The sequence below is a fragment of the Mustela nivalis genome, assembly GCF_964662115.1.
Source record: "Mustela nivalis genome assembly, chromosome: 15".
In the NCBI taxonomy this organism is placed as follows: domain Eukaryota; kingdom Metazoa; phylum Chordata; class Mammalia; order Carnivora; family Mustelidae; genus Mustela; species Mustela nivalis.
The window spans coordinates 12,202,335-12,224,574 of record NC_139034.1 but is presented as its reverse complement, the minus strand read 5'-3'; the positions used below and the strand labels follow the sequence as shown (position 1 = coordinate 12,224,574).

The 22,240-nt window shown below is 42.2% G+C and overlaps 2 pseudogenes across 2 annotated transcripts; both read right to left on the bottom strand.

Annotated features, from left to right (window-relative positions):
• Positions 1-3,919: 3,919 nt before the first annotated feature.
• Positions 3,920-5,080, bottom strand: LOC309848928 (N(4)-(beta-N-acetylglucosaminyl)-L-asparaginase pseudogene; annotated as a pseudogene). Its single transcript has one exon. The product of its transcript is annotated as a N(4)-(beta-N-acetylglucosaminyl)-L-asparaginase pseudogene (transcript).
• Positions 5,081-11,134: 6,054 nt separating this feature from the next.
• LOC309848927 (zinc finger protein 131 pseudogene) lies at positions 11,135-12,936 on the bottom strand (annotated as a pseudogene). The gene has a single exon. The product of its transcript is annotated as a zinc finger protein 131 pseudogene (transcript).
• Between the last annotated feature and the right edge of the window lie 9,304 nt (positions 12,937-22,240).

Below are 22,240 nucleotides of genomic sequence, written 5' to 3'. Positions count from 1 at the left end.
AGGAAATAGAATTTTTTGCCAACAGAGTCTTGCCTCTTAAAGGAGAATCATCCAAGCATCAAGTTGAAATGGTTTTCTTTGATCCGTATCTAATTCAGTGACTACTGCATATTTTCCCATGTCATTCTCCATCTTTGATTCATTTTTTATTTTGCTGGTGTGTGTCCATGAATAATTTTGTTTGTAATAGTTTGTAAAAATGTGCAACTTTATCTGAATCCTTGCATACCCCACATATCTATCATTTACTCCCATTTGTTTGACAATTTCTTTTTGCTTTCATTTTGGGGGTTCTTATGGCATAATTCATACATTGTAAGAAAAAAGACTTTAAGTGCATATAGTAGGATGAACTTTTGTATGGGACCACCACCCATATTAAGATAGAGAACATTTTCATTATCCGGAAAGTTCCCTCCTGGGTCAAAGCAATTGCCTCATCAATTCAGAAAACTATTGTGGTTTCTCTTGCCATGAATTTGTTCTGCCTGTTCTGAAGTCACATAAATTGATTAATTTCTACTCCATATTTGTCTTCTTTCATTCAATGTATTAGTTATGAGATTATTCCATGTTGTTGTGTGTACCAGTAGCGTGTGTTTTTAAAACTGCTTGGTAGTAAGGTGTGTATCCATTCTCCTGTCGATGGACATTTGGACTGTTTCCAGGGTTTGGCTATTACGAATGAGTGTGCTATGAACATTCATGCATATGCCTTTTTGTGGACATCTCTTGGATAGAGAGTAGATACAGTCAGTTTTCCAACATGGTTGAACCATTCCCATTCTACCAGCAAAGGATAGGATTTGCAGTCAACCCACTTCACTGACACTCGGTAGCGACAGCTCTTACTTTCCATCATCCCCAAGGGCATCCCCATTGTGGCTTTGGTTTGCATTAAGTAGAGATGTTGAGGACCTATTCATACATTTACTGGGCACTTGGATATCCTTTCTTTGATCACTGGACTGGAGATACAATCCTAAACTCAAAATAACTTTCAGAACATTGAAGGAATTTTTTGGTGGCAATTTTAGTCTTGTTTTTATTAAATCCCTTGCTTTCATCCTGCTAGGGAGTTTTCAAACTATTTCCCCATTATTGAAGTCCTGTAGTTTTACTAGAATGAGAGTGAATGGGGGGGGGGGGTATTTCATTAAAATTGTTTGGTTTTCAGTGAATCCTCTCAATGTGAAAACTCCTATGCTTGTTCATCTCAGGAAATGTTCTTTTCTTAGTGACTTTTGTTTCACATCCATCTTCTTTTTTTTTTTTTCTTAAAGATTTTATTTATTTATTTGATACAGAGAGAATGAACATGAGCCAGGGGAGGGACAAAGGGAGTGGGACAAACAGACGCCTACTGAGCAGGGAACCTGATTCAGGGCTCTATCCCAGGACCCTGGGATCATGACCTGATCTGAAGGTGGACGCTTAACTGACTGAGCCACCCAGACACGCCATCACCTCCATCTTCTTTAGTGGAAATGCCTGTTAGACAGATGTTGGATAACCTGGATGCATCCTCTACCTGTTTTAACTTTCATCTCATTTTTGTGTCTCATGTTTTACCTTTCTGCGTTAAGTCCTGGGAGATCCCTTGACTTTATGTGTAGCATAGCCATGAAGTCAAATGAACTTGTGTCCTCCAAGAGACCCTTGGAGGATGAATCTGTGGTTCCTTCTGGGCCAAAGAGCCATGGGGTTAAAAAAAAAAAAAAAAAGAAAGAAAAGCCTATCACACTCCACATTCCTCTCAGCTCATAGATAAGAAAGACAGAGAACAAAGCCTAGGTCAAAGGCATTAGCTACTTTGTCAGGGCCATCCAGTGGGGAGGAGCCGAGTCAGGGCAAGATCACCAAATGTTATTTTTCCATTACATCAAGTGAATGACCCCGGAGGGGAAACCACTTTAGCGGGAGCCCTTCCTGGCCCCACTAGATATATTATCCAGTCATGCCTCTTTCTACAGAAACCCTCTCCCAGCAGCTGGGCCTCTGTCATCTCCCACTTTGCTCGTCGCCCTGGAGCATGTACCTGTCCCACATGCTCTAACATCTACGCTGACAGGCATGTAAGGTGTTGGCTTCTTCTTAGACAACTCTGCCTGAATGTCTTCTCTTTCAAAGGCAGAGATTCACATTATTCTTCTTATCCCTTCATAGCATAGCAATGGCTCCACGGAGGGGGTGACATATATTTGGGGCTCTCTGGGCTCCTACAGGTGGGAATATATCTTACTCAACCCCAAATACCAACCAATCCAGCAGGACGCTTGAGGCATAGCAGACACCCTATGTGTCTTTATTTATTTATTTTTTTAAGATTTATTTATTTAAGATAGAGAATGTGAATGGAAGGAGGGGCGGGGGGGGTTAGAGAGAGAGAGAAGCAGATTCCCCACTGAGTGTGCAGCCTGACATGGGGCTCAATCCCACCACCCAAGACCAAGACTTGAGCCAAAACCAAGAGTTGGACACTTAAATGACTAAGCTGCACAGCCACCCACATACCCCCACCCCATGTATCTTTATTGACTGAGAGCATTTCCCATCAGTGTGAACCAGAAGATCATACATATACCGTTTTTCTTAAGACCAAATTTTCAACTCTGGGATTCCATGCGACACAGTTAGTTAAAAACAAGTTGTCTTTGGGGACAGGAAGATCCTTCTCTTATTATCTCTGGATTTTCAAGCAACTTATAAAACTGTCTGACCCTTTTGTAAAGCAGGAAATTTCCAGGAGACCCAGGCAAGGAGAGTGGTAGGGGAGAGGCTGCTACCGTGTAGGGTTGTTGCAAGGGAAAACTGGAGGAGGTGATAAATACAGCCTTTCTCATACATTTGACCCAGCTGGCTACAGTAAGATTTTTAAAACTCATTCTAATTAAGCATTTGCATGGGCTGTACTCAATATTCATTCAGGTCTTTCCCTTTCTAATAAGCTACAACTTTCACTGCCGCAGGGCAGAAGGCTCCAGGGACCTCACCGTTCTACTTGAAAGCAGAAGGCAGTCCCTGCCCCACTGAGGAACTATGTTCATTCCCTGCCCACTTTAGGGACTGGCACTGACCTGTCGTCTGGTGAGCCCGGATACCCAACTATCTGTTAGTCCCCTCCTTGCTAGGGGACCCAGCAGTCTGAAAGGCAGGCCAGGGCTGCAAAGCCACCCTTTTATATTTCGAACAAGAACAGACCCCCCCACCTCGTTGCAACTTCTGATGGAGGCTGGAGGGAGGTGGAGCGGGGGTTTGTATTTTTGATTCCCTTCTGACAAAATGCGGGTGGGAGTTTCTAAAATGACACATGCAGATTCAATCAAAAAGGATTTTCTGAGCACCAGCAGAAATCCCGTCACCTCACTCTCAAATTCTTTACAGGGAACATTCCAAGCTTTGTCCTCTGTTCCTAACCTCAGCTGACTTCCTCGCCTCCAGGTTTGTGAAGAAGATGGTTAGAAGCTCTCAAAACTCTTATCCCCAAGTCAGGGCAGCTACTGGCCACTCCCAGCTGGTCTCCCTTCCTCTCCCTTCTATAGGGGGCAAAAGCTACTTCCCCTCCTCGCTCTGGTTCCCAGTCTCTTGCACTTTCTCAGGGACATGGGGTCTTGGGTTGTGTCCCACCCCCCTCAGCCACCCTCCCTCCACATAACTTCCTCTTCACTGCCACCCCCACTGCATTTCCGAAGCACCCAGTGTGAAGGTGGGGTCCACTTCCACACTGGGTAGAGTCTCCCAAGTCCCCCTCCACCCCCAGACTAACCCCTAGTCTGCCCTTCTCAGGCAAACTTCTCAAAGGACGTGTCAGCTGGGCCTGGTGGTCAACAGACCCTGTGTTTGCTGGTCCTGCGTGGGCTTCTGACCCTATGATTGCATTCTACGAAAGAGTCACAGACATTTTTTGTTTTTTGAAAGGGAAAGTGCTGCTTCAGCACACATTTATTGTTGTGCCTGTTCTACACAAGGAAGGTCGAATGCGTGAGGCGTAGAACCTGAGGACAGTGAGTCACCTTTTCCGCCTTTGTTTCTTTCCTCTTTATTCTAGAGATGCCGACGGAAAAGATGGATTAGATGCAGTACACTTTTTCTTCAGTTGGCTGGTTTTTCAGAGAATTATAAACCATGAAACTGAACTGAGTAAATGTGGGAAGTTTACTGCAAGCAGCACCATAACTTCCAGTGACATTGGCACATATCACGGCCCCAAAGAAGTTTGGAAAATACTTCTGAATTCTGGAAATCACTCTCTGGCAGGCTACGGTTGGATCTTCCCCTCTTCTCATATAGTCTACAGCTTGGTAGCTGGGAAGAAAGCGCATCAGAATGTCGACGTCGCCGGTGGCTGCAGCCGCTCCCGCGCTGTCCTCTGCGTAGGCGCCCGCTCCGGGGACTGGCGAATCTCCTACTCGACCAGGTATTTTGAATTTTATACCGTTTGTAGATGTACCAGCAGCAGTACGTCCCATCTTATGGACTACGACCATGCCAATTGTATCCTGACCGTAATTATCTCCTGTTTCTTTATGGGTAGGACCTTCTTGCTTTAAGATACTAGGTGGCTTGTAAGGCCCACAGTATTTTGAAGGATCCGGTGCAACATTCCTCCAGTGGTTTGGCTGGCAGTTTTGAGCAAGCCAGTCTGAGTGAAGGGCTCGAGAAGCAGCGGTAGATAGGTCCTCATTGATAAACCCCATACTTCCAGCAAACTTGGTGGCTGACTCTCCCACCAACAGCGTGTGTGCTGTATGTTCCAGCACTTTCCGAGCCACACCAATTGCGTTTTTAATTCTCCTGAGATCTCCTACCGCTCCTACGTTCCTAGTTGTGCCGTCCATGATCATGGCGTCCAGTGTGGTTTCTCCGAGCTCATCGGGACTCCCTCCGAAGCCCACGGTGCGTCACGCCGCTCCCGCTCCCACACGGCACAGCCCTGCTCAACCGCATCCAGGGCAGAGCCTCCAGAGGCTAACGTCCTCCATGCCGCTTCGGTTGCATTCTTAAAAGGCCAAGTGTTGAGGACCAGGGGCAGGGGGCCGGAGCAGTGCGCGAGCCCCGCGCCCAGCCGAGTCACAGACATTCTGAATAGCATGATCAAATTCCATAAATTAGCCAATTGGCTTATAGGCATTTAAAACTGAATCAGTTAAGTTATTACTACCATAAATTACATTGCATTCATGTTATATTCATTAATTTTCTGTCTGTCTTCCCTACAAGATGAACCTAAGTTCCACGAGGATGGGGATTTTGTGTGTCCTTGTCACCAGTGTATCTCTGGGCACGGAGCAGTGTCTGGTCCCTATGGGTTTGTTCTCAATAAACATTTGTCTTTAAATTGTTTAAATCATAAATGAACACAAAACTGCCAATACTATCAAAAGACATTAACCACCCAGTCTACATCACATGTTAAAAATTGGTGAAATCAGGTGAAGAATACCCAGGTGGTCATCAAACTCTTCTATTCATTTCTCTATAAGCTTGAAATTAAAAAAAAAAAAAATCAGTGGAAAAAACCCACCTCACCTAAAATAGTATCTCTGTTTCAGAGCTATTTTTCATGACTGAAATTAATATTCCAGTAGGAGGTTTTAGAAAAATCACCTTCATCTTTTTATTCATACTTGAGAACTAAAAACTGAGCAACAAAATTAATTTTTCACATCTTTTCTTTCTTTCTTTCTTTTTTTTTATTCCTATGGCATGAACTCATTCTCTCTTCACAAAGTCAGGAACATGCTGCCACTGTTGTTAGAACTACAAACCAGGCATTGTTTTCTCTGTCTGGCACCTTTGGTGGGCAGACAGAGACCACAGAAGTCAAAACTCCCAGAGGATCCTAGGATACTCTCCATGAGAAATGAAGTACTTGTCAGGGTCTGGTATACCAGGTTTCACGTCTGTCCACATTCCTATAGAATCGCTTTCCTCTTTGGGCTCAGACATAGCATGTTTGATTGTGATTCCTTTTCATTAATCTGGGGGGCTTTGCCAAGCCCATGTCAGTTCCCCTTATCACCAGTAGGAAAGAGCAGTGAACACGGCCAATCTGTTTATCGTAGCATATGGTGTCAGGTCAGTATTCCAGAAGAGTGGAGACATGTTCTGATGCAAGTTTTAGGTTTCTCATTGCTTTCTTGGATGTGGTTGTTAAAAAAGGTGGAATTAAAATGGGATCCACTAACCAGTGGTGACATATATCAAATGAGCGTGGCTAATAAAAACCACAAAGCAACAGAAGCTCGGGTCATTAACGACCCAATAATTGAGAGACCTCTTTCGCTTCCCTCAATCCAATCCCAGGCCTATGAATCAGTGGGGGTTTACATGGGCCTTTAGGAGACAATACAAAATAGGTCATAGGTCCTGATTACAGACAAGTTAGCAGAGGAGAATCAAGGACTCAGGAGTGTCAGAATGCAAGTCTTATCTAGAAGGTCACCTTGAGAGGGTAGGGAGGAAGAAAAGTAAAGGGCCAAAGGAAAGCTTGATAGACTATATAGACAAAGATAAACAAAGGAAGAAAAACCTTTAAAGAGTACTTTCAACAAGTGCACATGAGAAAACTAGAAAGGAGAGGCATCTCAAGCCACAGGAAGGTTCGAATGGAGGGAATAATGAATGTGGGCTCCGGGTGGATAGGGAAGGAACTGAAACCACGGGGCAGCTGATGACTCAGAGAACAGGACTTGTCTAGGGACCACATGGAGTGATGAGATGGGAGAAGAAAGGTATGAGTAGCAAAAAAAAGTAAAAGGGCTAGAAGGAGGAGGTCGGTATGAGAATGGGAGGCTGGTGTCACAGATCACAGATGGAACAGTGCTAGTGGGTAAGCAGAGAACAGGGAGTCCCCTAAAGTGGTTGCTGAGGATCACCTGAAACTTCCAGGAAGTGGGTATCCTGATAGAAAGACAAAGAATCCCTCCCAAGGAAGGGCCGATTCCAGGGCAGAGACTAAACCCAAGAGCCAAGATGAGTGTGGACGCAGAGGATAGCAACACAAACCACCCTCAACATTTCCCTGTTCTCTTTCCAACCTTCCAGGTTATTGATTGTCTATACGACCCCACTAAACTGTGAGCTCCTTTGTGGGCTGGCATATTTTCTTCTTATGTAACTTACAGCATCAGGAGCGGTCTCATTGAAGCAGAAACACAAAGAGTGAGAGGTGGGAATGTCACGATAAACCCACCAGCCTGTGCCTTGGCTTTCAAGTTTGTCCCTGTGACCCTCTATAGCTGACAAGTGCAAAGCTGCATTTAAATTCAGTTGGGCTTGAGATTAAGAACCAGAGAGCCCGTTTTCTATCATTGTTTTCCCGCTTGTCAGTTTATCTACCTGTGATGAACACGGGCACCTCCCCAACTTCACCCAAGATCATTTCCCCCAGGTCATCTCCAGTGGGCATTTCTGGCTTTATTTAGACTTTAGTATTTGTCTTTAGACTATCTTCCAGTTCCCTGGTTCAGTCTCCGCCAGAACACTCAAGAGCTGCTACTTTTCTCCTGGTATCCTACGACACCACTGCCCTTTGGAAGCAAAAGAGGTAATAAATGGTTCCCTCTTTTTCCAAGACAGAGTTCTCTAACCCACACTCACTCCCAGGAATATATTTTTACAGTCATTATCTCAGTTGTCCAGAGAGAGCACTTCTGTGCAGGAGCTTGAAATTCCCATTTCATCCCTTGCTTAAGAAAAGGTTAGGGTGAATCAAGGGCCCCTTTAATATCAGAGAGCTGCAGTTCTCAGGGAATTGGCATCCCATATTAAAAAAAAAAACACATTTATTAAAGGCAGTCAAATGCAAAAGAGTGTGTTTGGGGAAAATGAAAGTGAGAGTGGAGGGAAAGAGGGAAAAAAAATTTATGATAGTTTGGGGATGGGCGTATTCGGGCTGGTGAGCAGAGTGGTAAGTAATTTATGTGGAGCAGGAGCTTTCTTGAGCTTGAATTTTAATGTCAGAGGAGCCAGAGGAAACCATCAGTTCACACTACCCCATATTTGTGGTTTTGCCTGTGTACACCCCATCTGGAGCCTTCTATTTCCACATCTCCATGACAACGGAGGATTACTGAAATTCATTCAGTCACAATTCTGGGCTGACAAGTGCCAAGCAAACATTTCATTCCTGTTTTTATAGCTGATGGTGGACAGTGTCGGGTTCTGTGTCAAGAGCCAGATTTTGGTGAGCTGGAAAACAAAAGCAGTTTCATCAGGCAAAACTCACAGCCCATTACCCTGGGGGAGCAGAGAATGGTCCTCCTGGGAAGCAGGAAGTTTGGCTAAAAATCCAGAAAATCCTACTACTGCTGCCAGGGGGGTTGCCTCTGCCAGGGACAGCTAAAAGGGAAAGAAACTCGGATACATTCAGGGCTACTGTTTGTCCCAGCTGAACTCAGCTCTGTTTTAGCAAAGGAAAAATTCACCTTCCAGGACCTCAGTCTGCATCAGCCTGCTGCCTCCTCATTGCTGCCCTGACAAGCCATCCTCATCCTTTCTCCTTGTGCTCACTAACACCTCCCTAACCCCTAGATAGGGGGCCTCTCACTACCCATCTTTCCTCTTTGATATGCAGTGGTGAATCATAGCAAATAATGTCACGTCACATAACAGTTTTCCTGTAAGACTAAAGCTCCGAGCCCTGATTTTATGCAGATGGAGTCACTATGAATCACACTTCAAAATGTTTCTGAGTCTCATTTTCTCAAGAGAGAACAGTAAAAGAAAGATATGTACATTTGAATCCCAGTCTCAGGGCCACTTAATGTGCCTAGGATCTGGGACACTTGTCAGTTGGTCTCCTTACCTCTGGCTATATCATGCTCAGAAGAATAATCCCTTAGATGTCCCCCCTTTATTGAAGAGTGCCTTTGTCCCACCTAGTGCAGTGATTGTGAATCCTGGACTGGAATTAGTTTGCGAGAGGTTAGCTTAATCCATGGGCTTAGAATTAGGTCATTGGGAGAACACAAAATAATTTATGTAAATTAACATACAGTAATATGCAGAAATATGACAAATCCATTTTTCCAAAATTCTTGAAAAATGGTATCTTGTCAGTTTCTCAGCATGTTAGTCTTTCAGTTTGGCAGATATATTTAGATTATATCAGCTAAAACGTATTCAGTGCCCAGTATGTGTTAGGTGTTATCCCATACCGAATTTCATTTAATTCATGCAAAGACCAATGCTGTCCTCACTTTGCAAATGATGCATCTGAAGGTAAGTGGCTGATCTGAGGTCAGATGGAGATGGGGGTCTTGGGCTTCCCATCCTGTGCTCTCCTACCTCCACGTATCTCTGCATAGATGCCTCCCTGACCAGCAAAGGGACCTCCCTGTTTGGGGTCTATTTGAAGGACTCTTCCAGAGTCCGAGTCCTGACTTAGGTCTTTAGTACCTATATAGTGCAAAGCTCTGTACCGAATCTGCCAACTTCCTACTCAGTGGATGGTGACCCAAGTGGTTCTCAAAGCTGTCCACTCCGCAGTGCCAGGGGAAGGAGTGATGTCAGACTAGTGGGCCTGGGATCCCAGGGTGCTCCTTTGACTGTTCAAGTGTATCAGACCCTTCCACTCACTTCTCTGTGGGACAAGTCTTCAAACTGCACCTTTAACAGAAATCACTAACTTTTTAGTTCTGATAATCTGTGGTCATATTAAATAAAAGTCTATATCTTTAAGAGATACATACCAAAGTATCTACAGATGTAGTAATAGAATTATTATTTCAACATTAACCAGGGAGGGGGAATGGGTGGGATGATAGATGAAACATTCATTTTGTTGAAGCTTGGTAATGGATATATAAGGGTTTGTTACATCTTTCTTTCTATTTAACATAGGTTTGGAATTTTCCAAAGTTGTAGATAGATAGATAATCAGACAGATAGATAAATAAGGGTACAAGCAAAAACAGAAATTAGACCCTTGTCCAAGGACCACCTTCTTCTTTTTTTTTTTTTAAACACATAATTTTAAGCTTTACTTTAAAAATGTAAGTATCTCCCAATATTTAACAGGTAAAGAAAATAGCATATTGGTTTATTTTATGTGGTTGTTATATTTTATTTCCCAAGTAATACTGATTAAAAATATTTACACACCTACTTTTAAGTCCACAGTTTAGCACTCTTATTTGTATGGCTTTAAAAGTTATAGCACAAGATCTTTACATTAAGGATCGGGGGGAAAAGATTCATTCAAAACAAAGCCTGATATGTTATATACATGTTTTTCTCTGTACTTTATTTTAAATACATTAATTTTTAAATGATGATCATCTTTTTTTCATCTGGTGGTAAAATATTAGTGCAACTTTTCATCAAAAAAAAAAAAAAGTTTATCACTGATATAAATGAATTTTCCCAATTGGAAATGGCCCTTCGGTTGCCATTAAATGAAACTTTTCAACCTAACTTAAGTTACCAAGAAAAAGAATTGGTAGTTGTCATTATAAGCAAAAACATAAACTACTACAGCATCACCTACATTGCTCCTTACAACACAAACTTTGAAAGAACCAGAGACACTTTATAGAAGTTTTGTTGGTTTTGAAAAGGCACATGGGTGTGGTTTTTTGTTTTTTACATTCTAGAAATTTTGCCACCACCACTCTGTTCCTGTTGCAGAGATGCCATCCGTGACTATCAGTAAAGACAAGAAGGTTGTTCAAACTAAAGCCAGCCAGAAGCCAAAAACTTAACTGCACAGTAACAATGTACTTTTCTTCATGCAGCCTTGTGTTTCCTATACATTCAATTTTCTAACATGCATTAGAATACATAAATTTGTATTCTAATGATTTTACGCTTGATTTTACAATATGGAAAAAATCTGAGAAAGGACGTGACCTGGGAAAGAGAGAAGGGAGAACCCTCATCACAATGAAAATAGATATTCGTACCCAACTATATAGTAAGAATATAATCCATTTAAGTTTCCAGAAATAACACTTCTCAAAGCTTCCCATTCACTTATGGGAAAGATATCTCCTCTGTGGCATTAAGTGGGGGGAAATCTGTTTCAACAGAAACAGTTCACAACAGGAAAGACTTAACTTTGGTCCACTTGTCTGTTAGCCCAAGGACAGTCACACTGCCCAACATCAGTTCAAAAACCCAAAACATAAATTTAAAAATATATTCGTTTGTTATTTCGTTCTAAAACAGGCATAGGTGTTCTGTTCTCTTTCCCTGCCCTTTCAGCTTGGGAATCCACTGTTGATTTGGTCTCTAAACCAACAGCATCTTCGTGATCTTCCCTGACAGCCTCAGCACAATCTGCTTGGGTGGGCTCTCTCTCCTCCTGGTTCATGATTTCAGGGGTCACTTGATCCAAGTAGGCTTCTAGAAGTTCGGTCTGTACTTCTACTGGCATCTGATTTACCTGCTTGACGTGCAGCTCCTCCACGTGTACTTCAGTACCTTCTTCAGTCTGAATTCAACCCACTTCTAGATAACTCATCTGGACCTGCTCTGGAAGATCGCTCATATGTGAATCATGCACTTGGCTGTCCTGGAGCAGATCAGGATGGACCTGTTCCACAGTCACTTGTGCTGAATCCACCTGAACCTGAAGCAATGGTAACACATGCACCTTCCCAACTTGTTCTATAATAGTCATTGACGTCACAGGTTCAGTCTGCACACGTGTTTCTACTGAAAGAACTTCTTCAGTTACTAGATGCTCTGAGATATTGTGAGTATCACTGAGATGCCTCCTTAATTCATTTCCTTGCATAAACCACAAGTCACATAAAGTACAATGGTTGGGTTTATCTCCAGTGTGTATTACCAAATGATCTTCGAACTGGTCCCAGCTGTTAAACACACTGTTACAGACCTGACATTCATGAAGCTTCTTTCTTCCCTTTTTTGCCCCTACTCCAGTCTGGCATGCAGTCAGATGACATTAGAGGGTGCTCTTTCCAGCAAATCGTTCATGACAATTTGGACATTCAAAAGGTGTTTCACCTGTATGTTTTCGAAGATGCTCTTTAAAATGTCCAAAGTGGTCAAACTGTTTCTCACAGTATTGACATATGTGAATTTTTTTCCCCAGTTCTTTGCTTCTTACTGACTCCACCTTCTTCGAGGTGGTAACAGTTGAGGTGCTGTTTCCATGCGCTCTCCCGAAGATACCTTTTATTGCATATTTCACACTTGAAACTCTCAGTGGAGTGTGATTTCATATGTTCCTGTTTGCTTGTGGGGTCAGATGCACAACCATCTTCTTCTTTTATCTGCCCTTTTCTATCACCTTGCCGGTACTTGCTGGTAATATCTGCCAACAGTGCCAGGGCGGAATCATCAGAGGACCCTGTGCTCTGAATGTACTTTATGAACTGCTTGGCAGAAGCCACTTCCTCCAACGTTCCGATGCCTTCATCTTCCACTTCGATTGTGCCTTCGGCAATCTCCACCTCAATTTCAACAGGTTCTGATTCTGCAGAGGGCAATGACTCAGTGATAACATTTGAAGTTTCTGCAATCTTTTCTTTTCTTTTTTTTTTTTTTTCTTTTTTTTTTTTGCCTCGCTTTTTCCTGTGGTACTTTTCCTCTAATGGAGCGGAGTTTTCTTTGTTCCTGACTTCAAGAGCTTTGATAGCTTCTAGCATTTGTAGGAACTCTGCTGCTTTCCATACATCATTGGCTGCTTCTTCTCCTTGCTGTATATGTGAACTCAATTAAATGACGGAAGGCCATTTTACTAACACCTTCTATCTCCACCAAAGGTTCCTGAGTAAACTCCTGAAAGAATTTGTAGAAGAACTTACTGCAAGCAGCCAAAACAGCCTTGTGAGCCTTAAAATGGTGTCCGTCGACAATCAGGGCGATGTCAGTAAACCCATCCTGCTCTCGCTGTTCATTCAATCGGTCCAGGATCATTTTATGATGTTCCCGGAACTCCCGAAGGCATTCCATCGTCTCTTCGGCCTCCACGGCCGTCGGGTTGCTCTAGCTCGCGATCCTCCCTTTCTCCTCTCCGGCCGTCAGAGCTTCTCCTTCCTCGCTCTCCCCTCTCGGGGCGAAACTCAGCCCACACTGTTCCCGAGCTCTGAGCAGCGCCTCGCCCTCCAGTTCCCCGCGAGCGCCCGGACGCTGCCTCCGCTGGGTCTGGCCGGCGCACGTGCGCTCGCTCCGAGACCCGGACGGCCGCGCCCCCAGGACTACCTTCTTACCCTCTCTCAACTTATAGTTCCTTTTTAAAAGTTTATTTATTTATTTCTTTGACAGAGAGAGATCACAAGTAGGCAGAGAGGCAGGCAGAGAGAGAGAGAGGGAGGAAGCAGGATCCCTGCTGCGCAGAGAGCCCGATGTGGGGCTCGATCCCAGGACCCTGAGATCATCCTAGGACCCTGAGATCATAATCTGAGCTGAAGGCTGAGGCTCAGCCCACTGAACCACCCAGGCACCCTCAACTTACAGTTCCTTCAGGATCACTCTGCTACTCTCTGGCAGGATCTAGTCCTTTTTCTGGGATAGGTAAAGCCTTTGGACCTGGCTCTCTGACTTGTTAACTAGGATTTTGCCTCAACTCAAAGCTTTGCCTGTATCTCTTATTTTGACTCTGCCCACAGCTTAGAGTATAATATGATTCTCCACAAAGCTTTGTGGCAGAAGTTATCTGATTCACCCTGGGAGAGGCAAACAATCAAAACGTTATTTCTAAAGCTCAGAAACTTTCATGATCTTATATTTAAAAGATGAGAAAACAGAGCCTTAAGTTAGCCACCCAGTGTCACATCACTAGAGGACTGGTAGAATCAGCCTTGTGAACACAAACAGTCACTTATACACACACACATACGTAAAAAGAAAAGTTACATTTCACCTCATTAGTGCTGCCAACATACACAACAATGCATGCTCATAGAAATGGCCTCTGACCCTCAGCAAATATTGTTTGGAGAAAGAAGACACTGGAAGAAATATAACAGCATCAGGTGCTGACTTGTCTTCTTTACTTGGCCCAAGTTTTGCCACTTAATAATTCAACAGCAGTTGTGAAAACAGCTCTTCTTTCTATAAATTTCTTCATAATCCTCTGCAATTGCCCCCTCAGTCCGAGAAAAAAAATCTCTTTCAAGTTATTAAGTCTTGATCATATCTTTTTCTCTTAAAAAACTGCAATTTTGTTCTAATTATAAATTTAATGAAAACATGCAAATTGTAGAAAATCTGTAAAACAGAAAAGTTTTTAAAAGGGAACGAAAGTAATTTGCAGTCCTGTCATCTCAAAAGCTCTTTTTGATGTGTCCTACTCTTACCACATAGATAAAACAAAATTGCTACCACACTATATTCAGTTTGGTAGCCTGACGTGTTTCCATTCAACATTATATTGTGAGGTCTCAAAAGGTCATTAGATATTTTCTAAAAATAATTTTTTTAAGATTTTATTTTGAAGCCATCTCTACATCCAACATCAGACTCAAACTCATAACCCTGAGATCAGAGTTCCATGCTCTACTGACTGACCCTGTTAAGTATCTCTAAAAATTATTTTTAATATTTGTGTAATATTATATAATTATAATATCCATATATAATTATATAATATTTAGAGAATATTACCTAAGTATATCACCATTTATTTTTTGGTTTTCTTAATGTTAGCTACCTAGATTGTTTTCAAGTTTTCAGTTATAAATAACAACCCAGGGGACATGCTAGTCCATTTATTTGCAGAAACTCAATTTAAGTAACAGGAGAAGCAATGTGTTCTTAAGGACAAAGGCTCCACAGTGGGAATCTTACAGGACCAGGAGCTGGCTGGGTTTGTCATTGTGTGACTCCAGCAAAGGCATGCCATGTCTCTGAACTTCAGTTTCCTCATATTAAAACAAAGGGGCTAACTAAATGATTTTTCCAGGTTCTTTCAAAGCTAGCATTTTATAAGTATAAGCTAAAGCCACAACTTTCTACTTATGAACATTACACTTCCTCAGATCACCATAGAATTTTATAGTTTTTATTATTTTTGCTTTCATACATGTCAAGTGAGAATATATATGGGAACATTTAGTGACGATAATGAGAGAAAGACTCTTGAAGCTCGTTATATGTGGAACGTCTAAGCTGTGCTCATTAGCAAGCACAGTAGAGTTAGATTACTGTGAGCAATTAAGAGGAGAAAACAATAATTAAGCAAACAGAATCACATGAAATGAAGCAGAGTCTATACCATCTACAGAATATCTGTACATGTATACAGAATATATGGTGGGAGAGGTGGACATTTTTTGTGGCAAGTTTGAAATAGGAAATTGAACATTTCCGGCTGAAAGTCTCTCTGCATTCAAGGGCAACTAAAGATAATACAGGGCAAAAGAAAGTAAGAACTGGAGTAATTGAGGCTGCCAGAAATCCCCCAAGGTCTTAGTGCAAAGGCTATTATTAAACCTAGTTATTGTCATGCTTTAATACCCTCCAAAACTCTGGCACAGAACTGATCCTACTGGGTCACTGGTGGTTTATTTCACAAAGCCTAAAGAAAGGATCTAAGCTTCAGTAACGTTTTCTTCTTGGTTATGAAAATATCTAAATATAAGCAGAGAACAAAATAATCCCATATGTTCCCCTTTGATAATAGCACTATCCTAGCTCTGGTTTGCTAGCCCGGCAATCATCTGAACATTTTTCCTAGAGTCACAGGAAGAAAAGAGGTAGGAGATACCATATTTACAGTGTCCTAGAGCCAAAGTAACAGATGAGGTAGAACAGGGTGCAATGGACCACATTCGGAAAGGCTTTGCAAGCCATGGTGAAGACTTTGGCCTTTTATTCCAAGTGATGAGAAATCATTAGCTCGGTTGAGTAGAGGAGTGACCATAATGCAATTTATGTTTTAAGATGATCTCTCTGGCTGCCTTGTGGAAGATAAACTGGGGCAGAAAATGGGGTAGGCAAAACAGAAGCTGGAGACCACATAGGGCCTAGCAATAGTCTAAATGAGAGAGACAGTGATTTGGAGTAGATGGTAATGGGTTGGAGGGGGATGAAATATGTTTGAATACATGTTTTAAAGGTAAACTAAGAGCTTACAGTATGTGTTGATTAGATATGTAGTTTAAGAGCAAGAGAGGTTTGAGAATGCACACGAGTCTTTTGGCTTGAGCAGCTGAATGAATGGTACATAATTTACTGAGATAGGAAGCTGCAGAAGGAGAAGATTTGGGGAAAGCCAAGAGCCAATTTGGGGGCATGCTAAATTTGGGAAGCCTATTGGATGACAAGGTAGGCAGAATAGTGACCCCCTACAGATGCCTACATCCTAATCTCCAGAACCTGTGAATATGTTTTTTAATATGGCCAGGGAAAATTAAGGTTGAAAATGAAATTAAAGCCGCTAATCAGCTGACCTTAGAATAGGACTATCTTGGATTATATGGTCGGATCCAATATGATTATGGGAGTCAAATGAGAAAGGGGAAGGCAGAATCAGTGTCAGAATTATATGATGTGAAAAGACCAGCCAATCACCGATGGCTTTGAAGATGGAAGGGGTCATGGGCCAAGAGTGTGGGCAGCCTGTTGAAGCTGGAAGAGTCAACAAAAAGGATTCTCCCTACAGCCTCCAGAAAAGAATTCAGCCTTCTGACATCTTGAATTTAGCTCATTGAGACTCACTGCAGACTTCTGACCTCCAGAACTGTAAAATAATAAATTTGTGTTGTTTTAAGCCACTAAGTTAGTTGTGATTTGTTATAGCAGCCATGGGAAATTAATGCAAGTGGCCAAACAATATATTGTCCAAACTGGGACAATTTTAAATGGAAGACGTGCTATTAATACTTAACAATCATAAATCAGAACTATCCTAGAAAAATGGATTGGGGGCCATCCCATACTTCTGTCATGTGACTGGAAATGTCAGGAGTGGTGTCTTTTGTTGACTGAAATTCTACCCAGGCTCTGTCACTTCTTTAGGGTCTGGCTGACCAAGAAGGAGTCTGATTCAGCTTCCCAGGTTTGTTCAGTTCTGGGCTTTGATTTTGGTCCCATTCTCAGAAAAGTCATATACCTTCAGGGCAAAATTGCTTCCTGTGCTGGCATAAATCTCTGGGTTTTGTTATATTTTCCACTTGGGCCTGGTAATTCCTTACTGTCCTGTTGTCTGTATGTTGCTTCTCAGAAGCTCTTTTGTAATATTTTATCCAGCTTTCTAAAGTTGTTTTCAACAGGAGCGTACATGTTAATAACCTGGCCCTTGCACTACTAGAAGCCCGAAGTCTTCTGGACTTGCATTTAAAAAAATAAGGTGGCTAGGTTAAATGAGGCCTTAGCTTTCTGCTATGGAGAATGATTTATTTTGCTGCCTTGGTGGGGCAGGGGAAATTTGTCAGTCTTTAACTCTCTGTGGACATAAAGGGCTGTAGAAATTCGCCATGCTTTTTTTTTTTTTTTTTTGTTCTGACATTTAAAAAGCTCATTCTAAAATAAATTGAGGCCATTTTTGTCCTTAAAGGGCTGTGCCTATGGCGGATAACCAGAATTCCAGGAACTGTTTGCTGGTGCTGCAAGAGACTGAGAAATTGTAATTCACTGGACCCTTCCCACCCTTTGGATCTGAGCAGATTTTTATCTTTCTTTGGTATACACAATGCTATAGAAAGGAGATGGATATGTGTTCTGAGAAGAGTTTCAAGAATCTCTAAGTACATCCATTCTTACTTTTGGAACCCTGTGAACTTCACCTGAGCAAGTAAGCCGTGTTAGACTACTGGCGAACGTGAAACCACATGGGGAGATTCCCCACTCGCTCAAGCAGGGAACCCCCCCCCCCCCCACTGACTGCTGATCCGTGAGCGATCTTGCCTGAGATCAGTCAGTTCTGGCCCAGACTAGAAACACTTAGCCAAGCCCAGCCAAGGCTGTCAACCCATGGTTTCATGAGCTAAATAACTGGTTGTGTTTGAAGCCACTAAATCTAAAAGTGGTTTCGTTCTCAGAAAGAGCTAACTCACATACCTATGTTACTTTATTAAAATTATTCTTGTTAAAGTCACTAAAAACCTCTTAATTGTCAAATTAACGAGCATTTTTCAGCCCTTATCTAAAGAGACCATTTATACCATTTGACACTGTTGGTTACTATTTTAAAACCTGTACTCTTGATTCCTGTGATTCTACTAGAAGTTCTGCCTTGTTCTTTCCCCATCTCCCTTGTAGATTTTATTTCTTCTGGTTTTTCCGATAAGTGTTAACCAGGTTTCAATCTTCTTGCCATTTCTCCATCCACAAACTCTCCCATGGGCTCTCCTCCCTTGTTTTTTTTCTTTCAACAACCTACTGTGTGGTTATGATGACCTAATCTCTATCTTTGTACAAAACCTCTTCCTGCATTACAGACTTGAATATGTAATGGGACAGTTAGCTGAGTTAGATATATGTCCCCAGACCCTAAAATTGAACGTATCCCAAACTGTGTAATATCTGTTCTTCTCTGCCACCTGCTGGCTGGCTGGCTACTCCTCCATCTCCTATCCTGTTAAGTAGTCCTCCAGTGGCCAGTTAGAGAAACCTGGAGGTAACACAGGACTCTACTGGACTCTGTCCTCCTTATCATAGTTGTGTCTTCTCTATGTCCATCTCTCTGTCCCAGCCCTGGCCTTCTGCTTCTCTCTCCTGAAACACTGATGGCTTCTAGACTAGTCTCCCTAAATCTAGTTTCTTTCTTTTATAACCACCTTAAATTTAACTGCGAAAATAAGTTATTTAAAAAACAAACAAACAAATAAAAACTTTCAGAAGCTTAGCATTTACTGCACAGGTTTGGCAAATCCTAAGCACATAGGTTACCACGATTATCTTCTCTGCCTCTGACAGAAACAGAATCCCAAAGTGATTCCTGTTTTAGTTCATGGTAAGCCTTGACTCCAACTCTGCAAGACAGTCCAGCTACTACTATTGGCCAGGAGGCAGATTTAAAGCTGAAATCTACTTACCTTCAGATTGTCAAGGGTAAACAAAGCTGGACACTAAAACATAAAGACAGATTTTAATCAGTTATATGCTATTGTAACAGGGAAGAGGATCTAGCATGAACTGAACTCATTTTGATTGGTAAAGAGTTGACTGGGTATTTTAAAGGGAGAATGAGCAAGTGGAAAGAAGGGCATACTGGGGCTCAGTAGAGTGAGGGAAGAGAAAAATTGCAAAGGATTGAATGGTGTAAATGTTGATTAGGCTATCTGTGTCTGCTAGAAGGTAAATACAGAAGTTAGGATTCTATCCTCCAAAGAGACCGAGACTGAGGCAATATCCTTTCTGATGCTCATATTTTAAGGGAATGCTGTTAGGGCTCTTGGGTGGCTCATTCAGGTAAGCATCTGCCTTTGGGTATGGTCATGATCCCAGGATCCCTGGATGGAGCCTGCCTTGGGCTCCCTGCTGAACACAGAGCCTCCTTCTCCCTTTGCCACTCCACCTGCTCATACTGTCTGTCTCTAATAAACAAATAAAACCTTTTTTTTTTTAATTTTTCAGACAGAGAGAATAAGCAGGGGGTGAGGCAGGCAGAGGGAGAAGCAGGATCCCCACTAAGCAAGAAGTGCAATTCAGGACTTGATCCCAAGACCCTGGGATCAGGACCTGAGCCAAAGGCAGAAGCTTAACCAACTGAGACACCAAGGTATCTCTTAAAAAGAAATTAATAAGTAAATAAATAAATAATTTTAAAAAAACTTTTAAATAGATAGATAAAGAAGAAAGAAAGAAAGAAAGAAAGAAAGAAAGAAAGAAAGAAAGAAAGAAAGAAAGAAAGAAAGAGAAGAAGGAAGGAATGGCTTTCAGGTCCTTAAGAAAGATACACTTGAGTCATAGAAGATACATATACATCTTAAGGGGACAGAGGAAAGATTGACAGTTGAAACCTCTTTTTAGTAAATGCTCTAAGAAAAGGGGTTTGGGCCTACCTTCAAGTGTTGACCTAAAAAACAAAACAAAACAAACCCAGTAAAGTTTTTTGGGAACCTTGAGTTTTCTTAGGCAGATATTTTAAGGGAGGCCAGAGTCATCCTAGGAATGAGGCCTTGAGCTATCAGAAACTGTGTTAGTGTTTGTTTAATTCTTTTAATGTGAGAGAAGGTGAGTGGACAGAATTATTTGTGTTAAGAGTATGCAGTTTTTAGAGGCCAAGGTTGAGACCTAGTCATTAAGAGGGATTAGAGGAGTCTGGCTACAGGTTGGTCAAGGAGAAAAATCTTTGTCAGGATTAAAGTGTAAACTCCTTAAGATTGTATTTTAAGAATACGGTAAGCATTCAGTAAATACGGACTGACTCTTCCAGTTAATTATATTGCTGCATAGCAAATTATGCCCCAATTCTGTGGCTTATAGCCACAATAATAACTTACGTTATTCAAAATTATATATTTGGGCTGGGCTCAGAGAAGAAGGCTCTGTGCACCACCAGCTGGAACATGACACTCATGCTGCCACTTACTTCCAGGATGCGTCATTCACACGACTGGCAAAGTGGTATTGATACTAGGCGGGGTGCTCAGCCACTGCAGTGGGAAGGAACTTCTATTTCTATGTAGGGCTCTTCATGGGGCTGCTTGGGCTTCCTCACAGCATGGTGGCTAGATTTGAAGAACAAGAATTCTGAGTGGCCTGCACTGGAAAACAATTCGCAGGACATGACCTTGGAAGCCTCACGTCACTTTCATCATATTTTATTGGCAAAGCAAGGGTCAAGGGCAGCCCAGATTCAATAGGAAGGGATTCTGCCTGTTGATCAGGAGAGTGTCAAAGAATCTGTGCCTGTTTTTTTTTTTTAAAGACTTTTTTTTTTTTTTAATTTATTTGTCATAGAGAGAGAAGCGAGAGTGAGCACAGGCAGACAGAGTGGCAGGCAGAGGCAGAGAAGAAGCAGGCTCCCTGCCAAGCAAGGAGCCCGATGTGGGACTCGATCCCAGGACGCTGGGATCATGACCTGAGCCGAAGGCAGCTGCTTAACCAACTGAGCCACCCAGGCGTCCCGAATCTGTACCTGTTTTAAGCTGCTGTACTGAATGGCTGAATGAATGGAGTCAATGAGAAATTCTTTATCGGCTGTCCCCTGTCCATATCTTCTGAAATAATTTTTCCATTCCTTCTTGAACATTTTACCCAAAAGTAAACAAACAAAAATCCAACTTCTTGTTGTCCCTCTCTTATATCTTTCTTTCTTTGCCTCCCTGTTTCTCCTGATGCTTTGTCCTCAACCAGGAATGCCCAGCTGCTCTTCTGCTAGTCACTGCATGCACCACAGCACTTCTTTTAGGACTCAACTCTATTTTCTTTCTAGGAGCCCTTTATGAAACATCTAGATGCTCCTCCTTTGTGGTCCTGCTCAGCACTATAGGGATCCCTATAAATATACCTGTATACAATTTTGCAGGTTTTTTTGGATGATGTGTCCATTTACTTTATTAGAACTATGTGAAGTCAAATATAATATCTTAAATGTCTTTATATTCCCAGCATTTAGCATAGTTACTGATAATTACAGTCATTCAATATCTCTAAAATAGAAAAATAAAAACAAACAAACAAAAAAAACCACTTAAGGAAAACACTGACGACCTCCCCAAGCTTCAGTAATACTTGTGGACTCAACATCATCTGAGAATTGAACATTCAGCCAGGATTATGATTCCAAAATAACTAATGGCTATAGCCCACATTTTCTCTTATCTCAGAGAAATTCCCAAGGAGTCCTATACCGTGTAGACAAGAGTTGTTTGACAAAGGGTTGTGAAATCGGGTTCACTGCTCCCTCAGATTCTGCCTGGTGCTATGATTTTAGTGCCTAAGCAGCTTCAATTTCCTGGGCTAGAGTACACTGTGCTGTAATAATTCAGAAGCTGGTTTTTTGTTCTTGAAACATACGGCGCTAGCTAAGATTTATCTTGGGAAAAGCTGGTCAGGAAGGGAAACTGCTGAAGAGCTGAAATCTCTCCCAACAGCTAAGGAAACGATAGAGGGGCACTGGCGTCCTTCCTGGGAGAGCTCAGGCTCTCTGCCAGTTTGTGGTCCATATGCTGGACCCCGAGAGCTGCTTGCATTGTAATAATGATTGCCTCAAGTTGTGTGGGGTTGATATCCCCCCAGAGGGCTCACAGTTTCAAGTATACCTAAATGCGCTCTGTTAGTCAACACAACCTCAGAAAAATGGATTAGCACTTCTAAGACGAGAGTTTATTTTTATTCTTCCTGGTTACAGAGTTGCAAGTGCGCTGGTTCAGAA